Below are 22,320 nucleotides of genomic sequence, written 5' to 3'. Positions count from 1 at the left end.
ACCATCGAAACACAGATCTTGTCCACCTAATATGTAAATAAAGTAGATTTACTGGGGCTTGTTGTAAGTTAGACTTTTGTTACATTGGCATTTATATCAAATATAACCCCATGACCCAAGTCTATTGACTGTAGGTCTTACACCAAAAGAGCAAGGAGAGGTTATGATTGACAAGAAAGAGGAAAATCTCTTTTTGTCATCCCAGAAAAGAGCAGAGTGGTTTAAAATCTCCTTGGCAGAGCAGTGACACCCACCAAGGAAGTCCATCCATCACTGACAGAGGCATAGCCCCACAAACCCAGCAGTTGGAAGTGTTGTGGAAGTCCACGTAGGAATGTGCCCGTGAGATGAAAACATTGTCCTGAGTTGAAAAGGAAGTTAAATTAAAAATCACATTGTTGAGGCCAAGCAGCAGGAGTTGATTGTTTGGCTTCATCCTGAAAGGGCTCCTCCGGGATCTTCTTTTCCTTCTTCTTAAAAATGATCTTGGTCTCTCGAGGGTCAGTGGGGTCCCTCTGAGCAGTCCACTCAGCGTTTTTTGGGTCTGCATGGTATGTTCTCTTCATCCTCATATGATGAATCCAAGGGACAATACCTGCAACTTTAACTACAGTAGGGGTAGTTAGAATAACATAAGGGCCCTTTCACCAAGGGGCTAGCAAATCATGCTTCCAATCTTTGACCCATACTTGGTCACCAAGCATAAACTCATGAATCTGTTCCCCAAGGGGGAATGGCACCCTTTCTTGTACAAACTTAGTTACCCGAATTATTACCTTACCTAGTTCCATCTGCAGTGAAATTCTATCCCCCCCTTACCTGAGGCAAATTTGTTGACACCTGTTTTATTATGGGAGGGGGTCTCCCATACACAATTTTATATGGAGAATAGCCTTGGGACTGTGGGGTCATCCTGAGTCTGAGCAGAGCCTTCAGAAGCAAGTCCAGCCAGGACAAGTCAGTCTCTATGATCCATTTGGAGAGTCTCTTTAAGTGTCCGGTGGGTTCATTCCACCATCTCAGAACTCTGGACCTATATGCAGTGTGCAGTTTCCATTTGATGTTTAAAGTTTTGCTTACTTGTTATATTAAATCAGCTACAAAAGCTGGGCCATTGTCTGAACCAAAGCTGGTAGGAAGTCCAAATCTGGGAACTATTTCTCTAAGCAGGCACAGGGCTAGTTCTGATGCTCGTTCAGTCCAGGTAGGAAAAGCTTCTACCTATCCCGAGAACGTACATACCATGACCAGCAGGTAACAGTAGTGTCGGTGAGGTTTCATTTCAGTGAAGTCCACTCCCGGGTGTTCAAAGGGCAGCGTGCCTTTCAGCTGAATACCCGGAGGTTTTTGTCTGAATGCCCGAGAGGCAGCATTAACCTGTGAGCAGGCAGCATGGCCTAGGTGGGTTGCTTGGTGTGTTTGGCTTACCAGATTGTGTGTCAGCTCCTCCAGTACCAATAATTTGCCACTTGGCAATTCCCACCATCCCTTTTCAGTCTTGATGGCCTCTTCTACTTTGGCTAACCTGACAGCAGTTGTCCTTGTTTTATCGGGCTAGTGCCATCAGTATATAGGACCCAACTAGGGTCTGGAACCTTGAGCCCTTCTTTAAAACAAGCCGCAGATACCTTACCTCCTCCTTGCAGATCTGTGCCTTCTTCGACACCCGGTAACCTGCTTCCATCAACAACTGGAGCAGTGCATTTGTCCCTTTCCAGCATTTTTCCTTGGTTTCGGCTGCCAGCAGCAGGTCATCCATGTATTGTAAGAGCCAACATCCGTACTCTTCCGGATGGAATGAGTTCAGGTCAGAAGCCAAACCTTCCCGAAAGATGGCTGGGGAGTTCTTAAACCCTTGTGGGGGAGTCCAGGTGAGCTGTTGTTTGGTGCCCCCGACTGGATCTTCCCATTCAAAGGCAAAGATAGGCTGTGACGCTGGGGCGAGGTGTACGCAGAAGAAGGCCTCCTTGAGATCTAGGCGAGTATAAACTTTAGTCCTCGGCGGGAGGAGGCTAAGTAAGGTATAAGGGTTTGGAACAGTGGGGTGTAAAGTCACAGTAGCATGGTTGACTAGCCTGAGATCTTGTACAGGCCTATAGTCCTGTTCTCCTTCCTTTTTGACTGGCAGGATTGGCGTATTCCAAGCCGACTGGCACTCTACTAGAATGCCTGCTTGTTTCAATCTGTTGATGTGGGGCAGTATGCCCACCAGGCCTCTATCGGTAGTGGGCACTGGTGCTTTCTAACCAGGATGGTGCCTGGTTTGAGTTCTATTATCACTGGGGCTTGATATTTAGCCAGCGTGGGGGGGGGTGGGGGGGGGTTGTCTTCCGCCAAGACCTCAGGGAATAATTGAGTTAGCTCTCTCTCATGCTCTTCCAACCCACCTGGTTCTTCCTTCGGAGGCTTATGCAACCTCCACCCATCTTGGGGTGGTATTGACAGAGAGAGAGTAAATAAGTCATAGTGTCCATCCGGAAGGTGGGCCTCTCCTCAGGGGAGAAACTCACTTGTGCTCCTAGTTTGGAGAGCAAGTCTCTTCCCAACAGGGGCACTGGGCACTCAGGAATGTAGAGGAATTCATGAATCATTTGGTGCCCCCCATCTGACATTTTCTGGGCTGGTAAAACGATTTAATCATCTCTTCTCCTGATACCCCAGTTACATCGGTAGTCTTTCTGGACAGAGGTGCCACAGGTTTTGTTACTACCCACAGTTCTGCTCCTGTATCCACCATGAAGTCAATGTTTTGGTCGCCCACTTTTAAGGTTACCATGGGCTCTCTGGGACCTGCTATCTCTGAGCCCTGGCAGACCTATTTAATTTCCAAGTCAGCAAGCCCCACAACTAAAGAAAATTTCCTCTTCCTTCTTTACCTTAGGGCATTCACTCTTCCAGTGGCCAAAAGCTCGGCACCGGACACACTGGTTTGGCGGTAATGGGGACCGGGGTCTCCGTTGGGACCGGTTGAAGGACTGTCCTGTCCCTGAGACAGATAAGGTTTTCCGGAGGGCCCGAGATAGACTTTCTCAGAGCAGCAGCTAGCATTGTAAATCTCTTGTCTGTTCTCTTTCATTCCCTCCAGCTCTCTGGCAGAGCACAGTCTCTGCTTAATTCCAACGTCTCCCTCCCTTCTTGTCAGTACTCACCAGGAGAGGTGGGTATAGCTTGAGCAGTGCGGATGGAGCCAGATCCTGGAAGTGTTGGCCAGAGGTTTCTGTCACCGGGTTCAGAGCCTGCCAAAGCAGCGGCTCTACGACCTCCGGGAGAGCTGGCGGAAGAGCAGTGGCTGCTACAGGAACTTCACCTGGCCCTGGATCGGGCATTAAGGCGGCCTCCGGTCCTGGTGGAGCACTGGGAGGCAGGCATGTCATTATCCAGCATGGGGGAGGGGTCAGGACATCCCTGTCCAAATCTTGTAGAATTTACTTTTTTATCATCAGTCAATTTTTGTGCCATTAATATTTTTCCCTTTCCCTTCTGGATACAGAACCTTGTCCAAGTAGGAGGGTCTTGAGCTAACCCTAGCCATGAGTCAATATATGGATATTGATCCAGGTGTCCTGGCCCTCCTGTGACTACTGTATAGACTGCTTCCACTATTTTTAAGTTCATGGTGCTCTCTGGTGGCCATCCTACTCCCATAGGGGGCCATTCGACCTCACAGAGTATGTGGAAGCGGTTAGGCGTCATCTTCACCCCATAGTCTCCTCCAAATCCCTTCTTTAAATTTTGAATCATGCACTCCAATACAGTTGCCTTAGATTCAAGTCCCTGCATCTTGTTTACCTTCTTGGAACTTTTTCTACTTTTTCTTTTCGTCTGTCTATGAAGTTCTCTGTACCCTATGCACTTCTGATATTTCCACTCAATGACACTTGAATTGCCATTCTGCCTCCTTCCTAATTGGGGTGAGAAGAGCCTTTCCTGCCATATCCCAGAGGGAGAAGGGGGATCAGTGTGTCTTCACCTGCCAGTCAGAACAGCCAAACCAGAACACCATGTGGTCCAAGACTGTTTCTCCCTTAAAGTCTGTTCTGCCTTGGTGGGCTTCATCAGGTGCAGATGAAAACACAGATGGATTAAATATCCCATGTCCCAGGCCATCTCCAGAAAAGCCAATTCATACTCACTTATGTATCCCCCTCCTTCTAGCCTGACAATTCCGAGGGGGTCAAGAATTTCACAGCAGACGGGACACCTCCTCGGGGAGGGAAGAATATGAGCACACAGGGACCAGTTTCCTGTCCTAAAAATCCCCTGGTGATCGCTGGTAATAATTTTCCCTGAGACGGCGTGGACACACCTCCTAAATGACCTTCACAAATTTCCTTCCTAAACCCTAGCACGCTTGTCGACCTGTGTACCAAGCAATCGCTGCTGCCTGCCTATTCCAGGCTCCTGTGGGTTCCCGCTCCTTCTAGTCCCTCCCAGGGGGGTGATCAGGCCCCCTCCTCCACCCTGCCAGGTGGGTTCCTCCTCACCTGAGCGCTCAGTTCCCCTGCTGTCGTTCACTACCTGCCAAAGCGAGAGAAACCGGACGTTGAAAGATTGAATTCTTCCAGAGGGGTGAGGCGCCTTCCCCCTTCTAGGAGATTCAAGCCACAAAGCCTCAGGGTGGCCTCAAATGAGACCTGTCTCCTCAAAGTGAGAAGTTTCCCAGTCAATGCACCAAATGTTGTAGCCACACGTTCTGGAAAACAAACTCACTCAGAAGGACAATGCAGATAGTGAAGTGCAGTTTATTACACCGGCAGGCCCAAGGCAGAGTCTCCTCTTAGCCAAGGACCCTGACCAGCATTTGTGACAATCTTTTATACCCCATGTGTATGTGTCCGAACCCACCACCCCAAATTCCTTGAGACTTACATAAACAAAGGAAGGGTAAATACAATCCCAATAAACCCATCATTCATGTGCCATGTGCTCAGACAGTTAAACAATTAGCCAATAATCAATAAGCCCGAGGTTACACTCTGATAGGTACAGAAAAATTCATGGCCTGTCTGGAGGAAGGGGTGATTAATGTGTGTGTTCTCTTAGGCGATGTGTAACCTGGATACGATCTTCAAGGTTCCCCTGTCCAGAGGGGGTCTTGCCCTTCTGTTATCATTTCCATAGGCACTAAACACAGAGTTCAGAGTCCATTGGAGAGGTGGCGGAGCACGATCAGCATGAACAGGCCTAAGATGGAGACCAGGTCCTATGAATTCCTTCTTCATTCCCCCCTCTTGATGCTCCTAGTTTCCGTAACGAGCGTCATTTATTGTGACATATTGTACCCTAGCCCTCCGGCCACCCACATGAGAGAACGCTATCAATTTCTGGGTTACAAAATTCACAAGACATTGTAAAATTCAGGGTCCACAAAGCAGAACTATCAAGGCGACTATAACAGTTCACCAACCTGGAAGTTCTCTGAATCCCTTTCTTTAGGATTTTTGTAGCAGTCCCATCACGCAGGCTTGCGTGCTAAGTTACTTCAGTCGCGTTTGACTCTTTGCTAAGCTATGGACTGTAACCTGCCAGGGTCCTCTGTCCATGGGATCCTCTGGAAGCCCATTACAGACGCATGGCTGATTTAAATCATTAACTACTGGTGATTAACTTAACCCTGAGCCTCTCTCCACTCCCTAGGGGTGCGTAATAGGAGGGGGAGTTGAGCCTAAAAGTTCCAATCCTCTAATCATGTGACTAGTTCCTCTGGCAACCATACCCCTGAGGCTAGTCACCTTTTTAGCATACAAAAAGACTCTCTTCACTCCAGAGACTTCAAGGTCCTAGAAGTTCTTGTATGGAGATCTAGGGGCAGAGATAAGCATCTCTTATTACGCCACAGATCTTCGTTGGATTTTCTTAAGTGAAGTGAAGTGAAGTGAAAGTCGCTCAGTCGTGTCCGACTCTTTGCGACCCCATGGACAGTCCATGGAGTTCTCCAGGCCAGAATACTGGAGTGGGTAGCCTTTCCCTTCTCCAGGGGATCTTCCCAACCCAGGGATCTAACCCAGATCTCCCGCATGGAGGTTGGATTCTTTATCAACTGAGCTATCAAAGTAACAGCAACTCATGCTTGCTTTCCTTCTCCATTCTCTACACTTCGAATCAATCAGGACTATAAACCATTAACTTCAGTCTGACAGCCACATCCAGCCCTAACGAATATTATTTTTAAAAACACATCTAACATAATTCCTTGCAATTTCCATTCTCAATATATACTCAATATTCTGAGTATACATTGTAGTTGTATGAATGTTGGAATAACTCAAAACAGCTTCATTCCAGCAGAACTTCAGAATATTCAGAATAAAGTAATGGCAATCAGAGAGAGAAAGACAAATACTATATAATGTCACACGTGAGCAGGATAGAAGGGAGCAACAACAACGTCCTGATTTATGTGGAACAGATAAGATCCCTGCAGCCTTGCTAGTCACAAGCAGGTGGACATTCCTCTTACTTGGGTCTCTTCACCTGGGAGGTACCTGATATAAGAAAAGCGATCATAAGGGAAGCCTCCTTGAAAAGCACATTCTTCCAGTTCCATTAGATAATATTGTAAATTCTCTTTCCTCATTGCAGTCTTACCTGGAATTTGGAGTGTCAGAAGCATGGTGGGGCTGGGGGGAATATGAGCGTTTCAGGGAATATGGATTTGTTTGTACTAAAATGGGAATATGAGTATTTCTGTCTGCTTCAGGTAGACACTCAGTCTCCATAACAATTCTAGGAAGATAGGTTTTATTATTTCTATCTTATAAATGAAGAAACTTACACAAGGCACATGTTTACTCAGGTGTCGAATGTGAGTTCTATGTGAGTTCTAGACACGCTTTTCCACAAACAGGCTCGATAACCTAGAAGCTTAGTTGAAAGTTGCTGATTAAGGGTAGGAAGTGTTCCCAGCAGTTGGTCAATGATTATGCCAACCTCATCTTAACATAAATATATACCAAAAATTAGATGTTGGTAAATAGATAGATAGGCAAGTAGATAGATATATACATAGGTAGATATAGACAGAGACATATGTTGTCAGTCTAGAAGTGTTAATCATAGTTAGTTTCATCATAAAGTAATCAATTTCATTAGCAACACAAGAAACCACTCTGATTTTGTACGTGAATGTTTATACTTTGAAAAATGTTTTCTAAATATTTGGAAACACTAATATAGATAGGGTCAGTCCACCAATTTAAAGAATTTCTGGGCACTTCCTGGCAGTCCAGTGGCTAGGATTCTGAGCTTCCACTGAGATGATGTGGGTTTGTCCTAATCAGGGAACTAAGATCCCGCATGCTGAATGGCATGGCCAAAACAAGAACATCTTTAGTTAAAAAGAAAAAATTCTCTCTCACTCTGAGCAGATCCATATATTGGACATTATGGAGAAACATGAACCATTTTTTCCTAAATATTTATGTATTTGGCTGTGCCGGGTCTTAGTTGCAGCACGCAGGATCTTCCGTCTTCCTTGCAGCATGCGGAATCTTTAGTTGCAGTATGCAAACTCAGTTGCAACATATGGGATCTAGTTTCATGATCAGGGGTGGAACCCAGGCCCCCTGCACTGGGAGTGTGGAATCTTAGCTGTCAGACCACCAGGGAAGTCCCTGACTTGTTTTAATTGTTTAAAAGTCTGGTAAATTTTCATTACTCTAAGGATCTCTTCTCTAACTCCTCAGTCTCCTACTCTAAAATCTTCATCACCATCCTCCTACAAGAGCAGTCAGGGAGCACAGCTGCCTTGAGATTAAACACTACCAGCCACAGGACTGTTCCTCAAAGGGTGAAGGCTGAATGGAGCTAAAGGAAAAGAGGTGAGGACTCCTTGATTCTGGATTATTCTCCCTGTCTTTTTTCAGATAACCAATCAGACCCTGAGCTTTTCCTTCTCTGTTCTATAAGACATGCCTGTAAGAGACCTGCAACCTGCTATCATGAAAGTCTATGATTACTATGAGACCAGGGCGTAACAGAGGACTGAGACCCTAAGTTGGAGAAGGAAATGGGAATCTGCTCCAGTATTCTTGTTTGGTATTCTTATCCAGTATTCTTGTCCAGTATTGTCCAGTATTCTTATCCATGGACAGAGGAGCCTGCTGGGCTACAGTCCATAGGGTTGCAAAGAGTCAGACACAACTTAGCAACTAAACAACAACAGCAAGGACCCTAAGTTACCTCAATCCATAATAAAGGAATTAGAGTGTGACAGACATGTATAAGTCTCATTTTTGACATATTCTATTACCGTATTCCTGCTACCTTGGCCTATAAAACTACCATAAAAACTACCTACAACATGTCTGCCAATCATGCAATGATTTCCAAGGGACTAAGAGTTTTATGAAGAAATGTTTACAGATAAGGAAATATATAAATCTTCTTTAAAAGATACTTCAACAATGCAAAGTAATAAATAAAACTTGGGAGAATTATACAGATACTTATAGGAGAAAATTAGAGAGAGGAAGAGAACAACCCCTTGAATGGTCAATGAAGACCAATCCAAAAAAAAAAAAGTGGGGGACTTCCCTGGTGGTCCAGTGGTTAAGACTCTATACTTCCACTGAAGGGGGCATGGGTTCTATTTCTGCTCAGGGACCTAAGATCCCACTCTGCCATGCGGTATTGCAAAAAATTTTTAAATAAAAGTTTAAGAATAAAGAAAATAAAAATTCAGTTGGAAGATAGAGGGTGAGTACTATTCTGATTAGTGGAGAGGAACTTGCTGAATGTTGCAGACTTGGAAAGAAGGATAGGAAGATATCATGAAGGGAGAAAAAAGAAAATATCAAAACAGAACTGAAAGGACACACGCCACGATTAGACCCATCCTACACTTTGCTTGAACAACTGCAGTGTGGGCAGCCCTTCACTTCTCCCCCAGAGAAGGGAATTCCTTCAATGATATCAAGAGAGGAAACCCCTCGACCATTTTTGTCTATTTCCCCAATGAGCTGATATCTCTGCAATGACACAGTTCCTCCTTCAGTCAAGTGTGCAGTTCTGATCTGTGAAAACCTCTCCATGAAATCCTGTCCCATTGAAGCTCCCAATTCTCAAGCTTCTCCCCCATCGTGTCTTTCAGATGAAGCAGCTTTTGCTGAGTACAGAGCTCCCTGCAACACAGGTAAGCCGTCTGTGTTCCAAGTGTCAAGTCTTTATTTTGTTCTTAAAGCCAGTCCTCCTAAATACAGAATCATCTATATCTTTTTTCAGTTGATCTCAGATTCCTCATGCCACATAATCACACAGAAGTATACAGTGGGGGAGAAGAGCACTAATTCTCTGAAAGATTTCTTTCTGATTTCTTTACCAGAAGAGTCTGTATTTGTTATATGGTAGATATTTGATGAATCCCAATCTAGCCACAGCCAGTTTGGTTTCCTTTAGCAAGACCTGTCATTTATATCCAATTAGAAGTGCATTCACGCCTGTAAAACCCTAAATCAGCCTATTTACTTTCTTCGCTTTTCAGACATAGAACTAGGAAATATTTGAGGCCCATTATCTATAGACAAGGCTTTGCTGGAATCGTCAGAACCAGGACGCTTTAAAAGGATTGTTTGCTGTCTGCAATACAGATGCTAAATAAGTATGCTAAACTCTCAATAAATATGTATTTCTAGAGAGTATCTATCATTGACTCCTTCTTCATTTCATGCAAATTTACTCCAAGCTCACTTACTGCCTTGCACTGTACCCTATATTTCTAATGAACAAATAATGACATTCTAGGTGATGTGGTAACATGTAAAATAAAACTTGGAGTAATTCAAAACAGCCTCATTCCAGCAGAACTTCAGAATATTCAAAATAATGTAATGGCAATCAGAGAGAGAAAGACAAATACTATATAATGTCACACATATATGTGGAATCTAAAAAATACAACAAACTAATGACTATAACAAAAAAGAAGCAGACATAGACATAGGGAAAAAACTAGTGGCTACCAGTGGGGAGAGAGAAGGGGAAGGGGTCGGAGAGGCATGGGGACATGAAAGGCACAAACTATTAGGTGGGTGTAAGGTAGGCTCAAGGATGTGTTGTACAACCCTGGAGAATATAGCCAGTATTTTGTAATAGCGATAAATGGAAATAACCTTCAAAATTATATAAATTTTTTAAAAAAATTTTTTAAAGAGAGAAGCTCATCAGTATTCTGAAAGAACCAGTATTCTATAAGAACTACTAGTCCTTACAATATCATGGGATCCAAGATTCCCTGTGTGAATGATCACAATAGAAGAAGCAGTACCTCCGCCCTCAGACTGGATCTGGCCATGCACATAGACACTCTTATACAAGATACTATTATCCCTCTGTTATATGCCCCAGTCACAAGAGAGCTGTACCAGCCTGGAGCCCAGATTTGTAGAATCCTCCCCCCACCAGCCCCACCAAGTGGACATAGGACTTAATAGGGAATCCCAACTTCATGCAATGAGTTAGAAGCACTACAAGTAAATAACCGAAGACCACTAGCATTGCCTTTGGTGGGGAAGAAAGGAATGGAGAAAATCCTGCTGACTGGTATCTGATTCTTGATGCTCTTAGAATGTGTAAGACTTAGGACAGATGGTGAAAGCAGCTTTCAATTTTATTCTGCATTAAGAAAGTTAGTTAGACCAAGTTGAATCAACATTCAATCAAAAGGCAGTGTTCATAGGTGGCACTAATGGTAAAGAGTCCACCTGCCAGTGCAGGAGATGCAAGAGATGCAGGTTTGGTCCCTGGGTCGGGGAAGAGTCCCTGGAGTAGGAAATGGCAACCTATTCCAGTGTTTTTGTCTGGAAAATCCCATGGACAGAGGAGCCTGGTGGGATACACTCCATGGGGTGCAGAGTCAGATGAAGGCCCCATGGGAGTGATTAAAAGTGAAGCTTGACAGATCAGTTGCGGTTGACTTACCAAGGATGTTCCTGTAATAGGAAGCCAGTGGAATCTTTTAAAAACAGAATAGTAGGGCTTTCCTGGTTGTCCAGTGGTTAAGAATCCGCCTTGTAGTGCAGGGGACACTGGTTCAATCTCTGGTCAGGGAAGATCTCACATGCTAGAAGGCCACAACTAATGAGCCTGTGCTCTGGAGCCTGTGAGCTGCAACTGTGAGCCCACATGCCACAGCTACTGACACCCAAGCACCCTAGAGCCTGTGCTCCACAACAAGAAAAGCTACCACAATGAGAAGCCGTCACAATGCAACTAGAGGGTAGCCCCTGCTTACCATAACTAAAGCCTGAGCACAGCAACCAAGATCTAACGTAGCAAAATACACTTTTTAGAAAAGGATAGTAGCATCAGTTCAGTTCAGTTCAGTCACTCAGTCATGTCCGACTCTTTGCAATCCCATGGACTGAAACACGCCAGGCCTCCCTGTCCATCACCAACTCCCGGAGTCTAATCAAACTCATGTCCATAGAGTCGATAATGCCATCCAACCATCTCATCCTCTGTCATCCCCTTCTTCTCCCCATCTTCAATCTTTCCCAGCATCAGGGTCTTTTCAAAAGAGTCAGTTATTCACATAGAGTGGTCAAAGTATTGGAGTTTCAGCTGCAGCATCAGTCCTTCCAATGAACACCCAGGACTGATCTCCTTTAGGATGGACTGGCTGGATCTCCTTGCAGTCCAAGGGACTCTCAAGAGTCTTCTCCAACATCACAGTTCAAAAGCATCAATTCTTCGGCGCTCAGCTTTCTTTATAGTCCAACTCTCACATCCATACATGACTACTGGAAAAACTATAGCTTTGACTAGACGGACCTTTGTTGGCAAAGCAATATCTCTGCTTTTTAATATTCTGTCTAGGTTGGTCATAACTTTTCTTCCAAGGAGTAAGCGTCTTTTAATTTCATGGCTGCAGTCACCATCTGCAGTGATTTTGGAGCCCAAAAAAATAAAGTCTGTCATTGTTTCCATTGTTTGCGCATCTATTTGCCGTGAAGTGATGGGACCAGATGCCATGGTCTTAGTTTTCTGAATGTTGAGTTTTAAGCCAACTTTTTCACTATCCTCTTTCACTTTCATCAAGAAGCTCTATAGTGCTTTTTAGTAGCATAATAAGATTTAATTTGAGATAGTAAGAAGCAACAAAAAGGAGCGAGAGAGGTAAAGATAGGTGACGAGAAGATTAATAGTCCTTATTTCTTGTGGAAAATGGGCTGTGAATATATTCTACTTCTTAAAAGTGATTCTTTCATTTTTGCCACTTAAAGAAAGCCAAAATGCTTTGCACCAGTCTGACAAGTTCTAGACCAACATGAAAGTCTACAAAGACATTTTAATGTATGGGTCTACCATCAATAGGTTTAACTTTCTATGCAATTGTTCTCCCAAGTCCATTAAAAGCCATAATTGACACTCATGGTAAGGCAGGATCAACAATTAATGTGATTAATTATGCATCTTAGTTTGAACTAAGATGAGGAATGGGGAACTACTAAGGTAAGGTTAGACATACTGAAAGGATTTTAAAGGATAAATACTGATACATTGGAGGCACATATATAGCATATACTAGATTTGTGCCTCCGATCCTGAGCATTATAGTGAAAAGACCATCTTGCATGTTCTGCCAGTTTTTCTTTTTTTTTTTTTTTTGATGTTCTTCCGCTACACTTGTGCCTGACCTGATACCTTAGCAGATGCCCTAAGATGCCCTCTTTTCACGTACAGTAATGAAAGATAACCACAGGGTGGCAGCAGAGGTTAAAAAATATGAGCACTGCTGCTTTATTAATTGTAAAAAATTTGGCAAAATATTTAAAAGTTAGGCAAGGGAAGAGAGAAGGAGAGGAATAAAATAATCACGGAAATTTATAGTAAAAAGATAACAAAGCAAGGTAACTAGCGCACAGATTGTCCTTACTGGTCCACAGAATTGCATTCTGGGAGTAGTGATTACGTGTGTGTGTGTGTGTGTGTGTGTGTGTGTGTGTGTGTGTGCGCGCGCTTGCGCGTGCGGGTATGGGAAACACATTTTTCCCACTTTAACACCTCTGAAATGGGGACACATCCTACGGTGGATAATATCTATTTTTTTATGTATCGTTGCATAACAAATCACTCCAAAATTCAATAAGCTTAAGAAGCAACAATTTTATTGTATTTTACAGTTTCATGGATTGACTGAGCTTCTTCAGGGGATTCTTCAGATGGTCCTGCCACGGTTCTCTCATGAAATTGCAGGCTGATAGCAGCTGGGACTGGATTTATCCAAAGGCTCCACTGGGATTCTTGGACTTCTGGGGTCGCCCCCCTCTCCAAGTGGCTCAGGGCTCCTCCTTGTCTCTTCTCCAATAGGGTTCCTGGACCTGTTACAGGGCAACTCAGTGCTCCCAAGAAACAAAAGCAGAAGCTGAAACACTATTTATGAACTACCCCAGAAGTCACATAGAATCACTTTTATTACATTCAATTGATCAAGAGCATCACAGGGTCTAGCTTATATTCAAGAGAAAGTCAAACAGACTCTTTCCTGAAGGAGTAGTAAGATCACATTACAGAAGACCATGTCGATGGAGGAATTGTTGTAGCCACCTTTGGAAACACATTTTGCTAAATCTGCCATTTGACTGCAAAATCACTTCTTTCCCCTACATACAAAATATTTTTAGCCTCTCCCCAGAAATTCTCACCTTATTATGGATGCACTAGGATCTCAGCATCAAAATCAGGTGTGAATGGGGTTTGTGGGTGAAGCTCCTTAAGTACTACTCTTCAAGTATAGATCCTGAAGAAATTTGGTGGGGTTTTTTTTTGTTGTTGTTCTTTGTGGAGGTTTTTTGGGCCATGCTACATGGCTTGCAGGATTTTAGTTCCCTAACTGCAGATTGAATCCAGGCTCCTGCAGTGAAAGCACAAGTCCAAACCACTGGACCGCCAGGGAATCCCTAGTTGCTAAAGAAATCTGAACTTACAAGACATCTGTACACAAACGCAATAAATAATGAGGAAACAAAGAAAGGTAAGTGCAATAAATATTCAGTCCCAAATGAAGAGTAGGGAAAATGGACTCTAGTTCTTGATGGGGGAGTGGCAAGGTCAAAAGAGCCTCTGGTTCATTATTTTATGCACTTCAAATAGGTGTAGTCCATGGTACACAGCTATACTCAATGAAAGCATTTGTGTCTTTGTTTTTAAAGATCATGTTTGATGGGAGAAAGGCAGCCATCTTTGGAAACAAGTCTGACACAGCGTTTTACACAATAGCTGTCAGGTAGTCAACATTCCTTCTTCATGTATGAACTTGGCTGCTTTCCCATTGACCTTCCCATTAAACAGCTTTAATCTCTCAGTGTTGTAGTCAGTGAGTCATTTGAAAAAGGAACTGGAATTCTGATTGTTGGTTGAAACCCTCCCTTGACAACTGCTAGTCAGGTCAAAAAAGTGTTAGCTTGAAGACCTACCAAATGGTTGTCAGCTTGGCAAACAATCTAGAGAATAGTGAGGCACTCTTTTAGGAAATGCTGCACTGGCAGCAGCCACCTGATGTACATAAGGACACAGAGTATAAAAAGCGATTCAGATGAAATGCCCTCTAATGAAAATAAGTTTTAGGAATATTGAATGCCGGATGTAGGCCTGGGAGGGAGGCACAGAACAGAAGAGTTAGTTAACATTCCAAATACATCATTGCTACATTTCAGGCAAATAGTGAAAAAGCTCTTGATTTCCAATCGAGTGTTCTCTGCAGAAAATTAAGGTTTCCCGACTTGGAAAACCCAACACAGAAGGCACTTAAACAGAAAAATGGACGGCATGGCTTTTGCTTTCAAAATGGGGTAGGGGATTAGATGACATTTGTTTATTAAGGACAGAAAAGGCCTGGGGACCTAGCACTACATCAGAGGCTTTATGATAATTCTGCGCCATCTACTAGATGCTCTTTTTTTTACATTTTGGCCATGCCAAATGGCACATGGATCTTAGTTCCCCAGCCAGGAATCAAACCTGGGCCCTCTGCATTGGGAGCACAGAGCCTTAACCAGTGGACCACCAGCAAAGTCCCTGTGCCATACAGTGAAACTACATAGTGTATGTGACTATGAACCATTCCAAAATGATAACAAGATTGGCACTTGGTTCTACCTGCACCTTCTCCTTTCTCTCTTAATTTCTGGAAAGCTTAATTTTCTGTAATCAACTGTCACCTGTTTATTAAAATATGATGTTTCTGTTTTATCCTCTTTTGTTCTTTTCTTCATTACTGACACGTATTACTAGTGATACTTTTACTTTCCTTGCTACTTAATGTTATGTTTTTTGTTCTTATTCACTCACTGTCATTCTAGGACTAGAGTTGATAACTGGCAGTGACCTGCATACAGTGTACAAGCAGCCTGACTAATCAAATGAGCCTAGATTTCTGTTTGAAAATGTACGGTGACCAAGGGAATGATTCACCACAAATGAACTCTTTGGGGATCTGAGTAAAGTCAAAATGACACAAGAATTTTTCTAGAATCAAGGTAAGTGATTGGATATAACAGATTCTACACATGATTGATCATTTAAAAATAAAACAAATAAAAACCTGAAAGAGCAATATTTAAATCAATACCCTCTGAAATGGCCTTGGACATAGAGCTTTAGCAACTCTTAGATCAGGGCAATCATTGACTCTGACCACAAGAGGGCAGTTAAAATCACACGAGATCATCATACATGTTTGTTTTATGAAAGATCCCAAATCTGGGTATGTAAACTGAACTTATTCAGATAAGCTAGTTCATTATTTTTTTAGCTTATTTTTTAATTTAAGGATAATTCCTTTACAGAATTTTGCCGTTTTCTGCCACACATCACAAGAATCATCCGTAGGTACACCCATGACCCCTCCCTCCTGAACCTCCCTCCCCATCCCACCCTTCTAGATTGCCAGAGCCCCTGCTTGACCCTGAGGCATACCGCAAATCCCTGTTGGCTATTGATTTCACATGTGGTAGTGTAAGTCTCCATGTCACTCTCTCCATACATCTAGCCCTCTCCTTCCTCCCCTCCCGCCGTGTCCATAGGTCTGTTCTCTGTGTCTGCTTCTCCATCGCTGCCCTGAAAGTAAGTTAATCAGCACCATCTTTTTAAAGCAGATGGGAAAGAGAAGGAAGGAAGGAAAGGACCGTGGTTGTTGTTCAATCGCTAAGTCGTCTCCAACTCTTTGTGACCCCATGACCCGCAGCATGCCAGGTTTGCCTGTCCTTCATTATCTTCCTGAGTTTGCTCAAACTCAAGTGATAGGAAAAAATGAATTTTAATTTAAAAAAACTCAGTTTATACATGTGCAGAAACCAAATAAAATCTTTTGTCAATCCTCAATGTCTGTGTACACAAATTCATACCAAAAGTTTAATCCAATCTAAAACAAAATATCAATCTTATAAAATTTCTGGCTACATTCCTCTGGTTTCTGAGTCTTGTTTTCACAGACTCCCCCCACAGCAGTGGGGAAGTAAGGTAGCCCTCTAGCTTCTGGAGTTGGGGATTGGAAGAACAAAGTCTTTTTTACTGGTCCTCTGTTATCTAGCTGTCACTTTGTGTGACTGATACCTGTGATGGTCCTGTGATGTGTTATCTCAGCTAGGCAACAGTCCCCAGTCATTCAATCAAACACTGGTTTGTTTTTTTTTCTCTTGTGGCGCCCTGCAGTATGTGGGATCTTAGTTCCCCAACCAGGGATTAAATCCTCACCTCCCCGCACTGGAAGCACAGTCTTAACCACTGGACTGCCAGGGAAGTCCATCGCACTAATCTAGATGCTGCTGTGAAGGTGTGCTTCCCAGGTGGCATCAGTGTTAAAGAACCCCCTGGCAATGCAGGAGATGCTGGAGACACGGGTTTGATCCCTGAGTCAGGAAGATCCCCTGGTGGAGGGCATGGCAACACACTCCAGTATTTTTGCCTGGAGAATTCCATGGACAGAGGAGCCTGGCAGGCTGTAGTCCCTAGAGTCGCAAAGAGTTGGACACAACTGAAGCGACTCAGCACACACGCACACAAAGTCTATAACCAGTTGACTTTAAGCAAGGGAGATTACCATAATCTGGGTGGGATCGATTCAATCAGTTGACAGGCCTTAAGAGGAGAATTGAAGTTTCCCTGACAAAGAAGAAATTCCTCCTGGGGACGCAGGGTCCCCAGTCTGCCCTTCCTGATAGCCTGCCCTGTGAGTTTTGGACTTGCTAGTTGGCCCCACAATTGCCTGAACCAGTTCCTTGCAATATATATATATATATTTTTTTTTAAATGTATCTCCTACTGGTTCTGCTTCTTTTGTTGAACCCAGACTGATATGATCCCCAATACTAGTGAGTTTCAGGAGATCCCACACACAGCTAGACACACCCCTGAGGAATTTCCACCCTGCACCATTTCCTGATACAGGTGATATGCTCTTTGGAGGGCCTCTTTACTCATGGTGAAACATTCCACAGGATCTCCTTCTCCTGGGGTCCCCTTTGTAGACAACTCAAACCCCATTACCTTCTTCTGTTTCCTCTGGGCCTGGGGTGCTCCTATACCCACTGAACAAATGGTGAAATTGCAACTGGCATCCACTGCATCTGCCCCTCCTTACCCTGGCATGAGGGGCAATTTCAGCTAGCTTCCCACCACCAGACCTCTCCAGGCAACATTCAGATGGAAGTTTCTATGCCGCCCACAACAGGGCACATAGGTCTCGTTCTTACAAGCACTCTCTTGCTCTCCAGTCAGCCCTGGGTCTACAGATTTCCAGAGCTGAGCCACACAGACCGGGGAGGACTGTGTCCCCCTCCAGCAAGCAGGGGCCCTCCTAGCTCCTCCCCAGCTTGGCCTGGGCTGAAGCAGGGGAAACATGCCAGCAATCTCATCATCCACAGATTCCCTCATAAAATTTGCCTCTGTAATTGGTTTTGAATTTTTCATTATATGGGCTGTGGGTAACTGTCCCCAGACTCATTTGGAAAGTCCTATGGGGTGTGACCAAGGACTATCTTTGAAACATAGGACTTTTCATCACATACTATTCTCAGCTTTAGGTTTCAGCCAAAATTTTGAGACTACAGGAAAAAAAGTCTCTCGCTGATATTCTATTTCTCTCATCAATGGGGAAGTTCTTGCACTCTCAAAAAAATCAATTATTCATAGGTGAGCTTCTATCTAGAATTTTGTATCTTCAAAGAATATTCCCAGGTTGCTCTCAGCTCTCAACAGCATTGTCCACTACTGACTCTGTTCTGAGTCTAGAGCTGTTTGATAAGTCCCCTAGTCTGTCAGTGAATATCTATAGTGCTATACGTACAGATTCTTAAAGCCTCCTGGATGAGCCTTCACACATGTAACTACTGCACTCATTTCCCTGTTTCTCTAGCAAATGCACCAATTTTCCATCCTTCTTGACACAACAATGCCAATTCCAGTTAATTCCTAGTGTTTCTATAATTATGCCTTTCACTGGAGGTCAGTTGTTTCATATTTTCCTTTAACGAATTTAATCTTAGAATGGAGAATAAATGATTTCAAAGGACATAAGCAGAAAAATTACAAACTAAGACAAAATACTTTCAGCATGTACTACACACAAATGGCTCATTTATTTAGTATATAAAGAACTTTTTCTCACACATTATTTAAGAAAAGATCAATCACCCAATCTCTTTTTTAAAAAGGATATAGGCTATGAACTGTCAGTTCACAGAAAAGGAAATACAAATGACTTGCAAGCATGTGAAAAGATAATTCTTATTAAGAGAAATACAAATTAAAACCACAATGAGAAACCGCTTTTCATCTCTCTAATTCGCAAAGATCAAAACGTTTGATGAAAAACTGCATTGGTAAAGATGTAAAGGAAAATAAAACTTGTCATGCATTGCTGGAGGGAGTACAAATCTGCAGATTTATGTAGAGCAATTTGGGAAGTCTACAAATACTCAAAAAGCAAGAAATTACATCTGTAGAAATATAGTCATTGCAGCATTGTTTGTAAAGGCAAAAGAAAGGAAATGATCTAAACTTCCATTAATAGGAGACCAGTTACAGAAATTGCTAAATCCATAAAATAGAATTCTGTCCCACCATTAAAAAGAATAAGGCAGTTCTAATGAGTATATAAACATAGATTCAAGATATATTGTTAATTGGGGGTGGGAAGTACAGTTCATAACAGTGTGTATACTATGCTACAACTTGAGGTGTGTTTGTGTGTGCATGCATGCTCAGTCATGTCCAACTCTTTATAACCCCATGGACTATAGTCCGCTAGGTTCTTCTGTCCATGGAATTTTCCAGGCAAAAGTACTGGAGAAGGTTGCCATTTACTACTCCAGGGGATCTTCCCGCGTCTCCTGCATCTCTTGCATTAGCAGACAGATTCTTCACTACTGAGACATCTGGGAAGCCTCTGTGTGTGTGTGTGTGTGTGTGTGTGTGTGTGTGTGTGTGTGCACTCGTGTACATAAATACTTGTTTGTGAACAATTTACATCTGAGAAAGAACATAAGGCAACAGTATTTTTCCCCAGGGCAAGGAACTGGTGAACTGGCAATCAGAGGTGGAGCAGAGACTCTTTTCGTGGCTATGTCTTATAACTTTTAAATTTTATACTGTGCACATGTACAGCTTCAAAATGGTAAATAATAATTTGATAGAAGTAACACATAAAGAAAATAAGACTGTGACAAGAGCTTTGAAGAAACTAAACAAGCAGATGTCACAGAGAGCTGGGAGACTGGCTGTTTTGGACAAAGCAATCCTATAGTATGGCTCAATGTAAGCTCAGAGAAGTTATGTATTTTTGCCTAAAGTCACACAGCAATTATTAGCAAAAGGATTTGAGGAAAGGTTGCTCCTGGGGACTTCCCTGACAATCCAGAGATTAAGACTTCACCTTTCAATGCAGGGGGTGCAGGTTCAATCTCTGATCAGGGAAGCTAAGATCCCACATGCCTGACCGCCAGAAAACCAAAACATAAAACAGAAGCAATACTGTAACAAATTCAATAAAGACTTTAAAAATGCTCTATATCAAGAAAAAAAAATCTTTAAAAAGTTGGTCTTATTGACTCTAGCATCAGTGCTCTTCCCACTGTCTTCACATGGCTCTCAAGAGGGTAAAAAGGCATTTTCTAAGGAAAAATATATACAAGGAACCCCAGTGGCTTAGTGGTAAAGAATCCGCCTGTAATGTGGGAGACACAGGTTTGATCCCTGGGTTAGGAAGATTCCCCTGAAGAAGGAAATGACTACCCACTCCAGGCAAGTATTCTTGCCGGGAAAAACCTATGGACAGAGGATCCTAGGGGTCTGCAGTCCACGGGGTTACAAAAGGGTTGGTCACAACGGAGCAACTGAGCACACACACACATACAAGGAACCAGTGTAACTAACAGTCTTCAGGAAAGCGTTTGAGCATTCCATACCCATCACAGTTAGCAGCATTTAGATGCAAATAGTTGGTTACAAGTCATGCAGGGCCTTGCAAGTCATAAAAAACTGTTTAAGCAGAAAATAGGAAGAATTAAGGGGAAACAAACTTTTAGTTCTTAACTGGGGCTCTAGAGAGCACATTCTAGCCCATCTTTGGAGAGACATCACATATATAACAGCTTGGGACATCACTGTAGCTAAGACAAGAAAAGCCTAAGAGCAATCTTGGCATCCATGACAACATTTGAAATGTGTGCAGTGAGGTCACTGACCCTATATCCATGTGACCAAAGATGTGGCCCTTTTGAAGACAGGGTAAGACTTGTTTTGAGGGGGCAGAGAAAGTGCAACTTTTAAAAAAGTTTTTTTTTTTTTTAATTTGGCTGCATCAGGTCTTAGTTGTAGCATGCGGGCTCTAGTTATGGAGCATGTGGGATCTTAGTTCCTCAACCAGGGATCGAACCCACATTCCCTGCATTGGAAAGAAAGCCTCAGAAAATGCAACTTTTGAAAGTAGATCTAAAAGGGGGAAAAAAGAGAAGAAGGTGCATTAAGCAGGTCACTCAAAGCACAAGTGGGACCACACAACTAGTGCTAACTCTCCTTCTTCAGAGCAACAGAACCAAACTAGTCTTTCACCTGGGATAAGCTCAGAAAACCCCAGCCAGCGAACCCTCGAATGCGTCAGGCCAAGCCACCTCACCAACATTAGAGCTTGACAGTGGTGTCAGAGGGTGCGGACTGGTTTCGCTGTGTCTTAATTACTATTGTTTTTGAGTTGTACAGGGAAAAGATAAAAAACATTCTCATTTTAAAAAGTTTGTCCTACAGAAGAAAAAATAAAGGAAGTTAGGCGGTTATTTATTTAATCACTTGGATATTGATAGATATGTAAATAGTTTCTAATTTTTTCCTGAGGACTAGGTCTCTACAGATTGTGTGTTTATTGCTGAATAAAGGGTGCTGTTCCCAAATATATTAGTAGATGTATATTGTGTTGAACATATCTAGATTAAACTAGTCCTCTGCTCAAACGGGTAGGTTTAAGGGAGGATTCATATATACAATATTTCTTGCTCAATTCCTCTAATCAACTCATGGGCTAATAGAAACAGCTAGAATAAGAACTTTAAAAAAAATTTTTTTTATTCAAGCATTGAATAGTCACTGATACAAGCAAGCACTATTTTAGGTGTTTGGGATACAAGGGTGGGTAAAACACAGTCTTTGTCCTAAAAATAATACAAAAGGGAAATTCAAATAAACATCACAATCCATAGTCACCAACAGTACAGAATTATAATCTCCTCATCATTCCTTCCTGTATCTTTTCTTTTTCTTTGCTTTATTGACCTGCAATAAGCAGTTGTTTTATTTCTGAGATTCTATTAACAACGCTGTGCCTTCTTTCCCTTTAATTTTATTTGTCATTATGTCCTACTGATCCCTCCTCTATCTCTAAAAAACGCCTTGCTTTCTCATCTATGCCCAACCCTCCTAAGGATAAATAATGTTTTTCTTATTTTTTAGTCGTTTGTGCCAAAAATAATTGGGAGATCAATCCACATAAACTGCTTCTGTAAATTTTCCTCTATAATAATGCCTTACCAGACTGCCCACATTTCACATTGTGAAATTAATGTCCAAATCACATTCATAACAAGGAAAAGATGGTTTTCCACACACTGGTTTTCTACACACTGGTTTATTCAACCACAACTATGCATTTTCGAAAAGACTAAATTCAGTCAAGTCCAGCTCTTTATGGAAGTGTGAAGAGCTGAGCCACAAAGCGCCAGCCTTCTCTCTCATTCACCTTCCACAACTTATTCAAGTTTTACCTGCAAAGCGGCACTGCTAGGATAAACATGTATTATCAGGGAGGAGTAGCATGTCAACCCACTGGCACCC

General features: G+C 42.7%; 1 pseudogene; it reads left to right on the top strand.

The window, feature by feature from the left end:
• The window catches only part of LOC122423132, a 92,784-nt pseudogene extending 83,280 nt beyond the window's left edge, over window positions 1-9,504 (top strand).
• Window positions 9,505-22,320: the final 12,816 nt, after the last annotated feature.

This window comes from Cervus canadensis, chromosome 21 (assembly GCF_019320065.1).
Source record: "Cervus canadensis isolate Bull #8, Minnesota chromosome 21, ASM1932006v1, whole genome shotgun sequence".
Taxonomy (NCBI): Eukaryota; Metazoa; Chordata; class Mammalia; order Artiodactyla; family Cervidae; genus Cervus; species Cervus canadensis.
The sequence above is the reverse complement of the archived record's forward strand: the minus strand, read 5'-3'. Positions and strand labels throughout refer to the sequence as shown.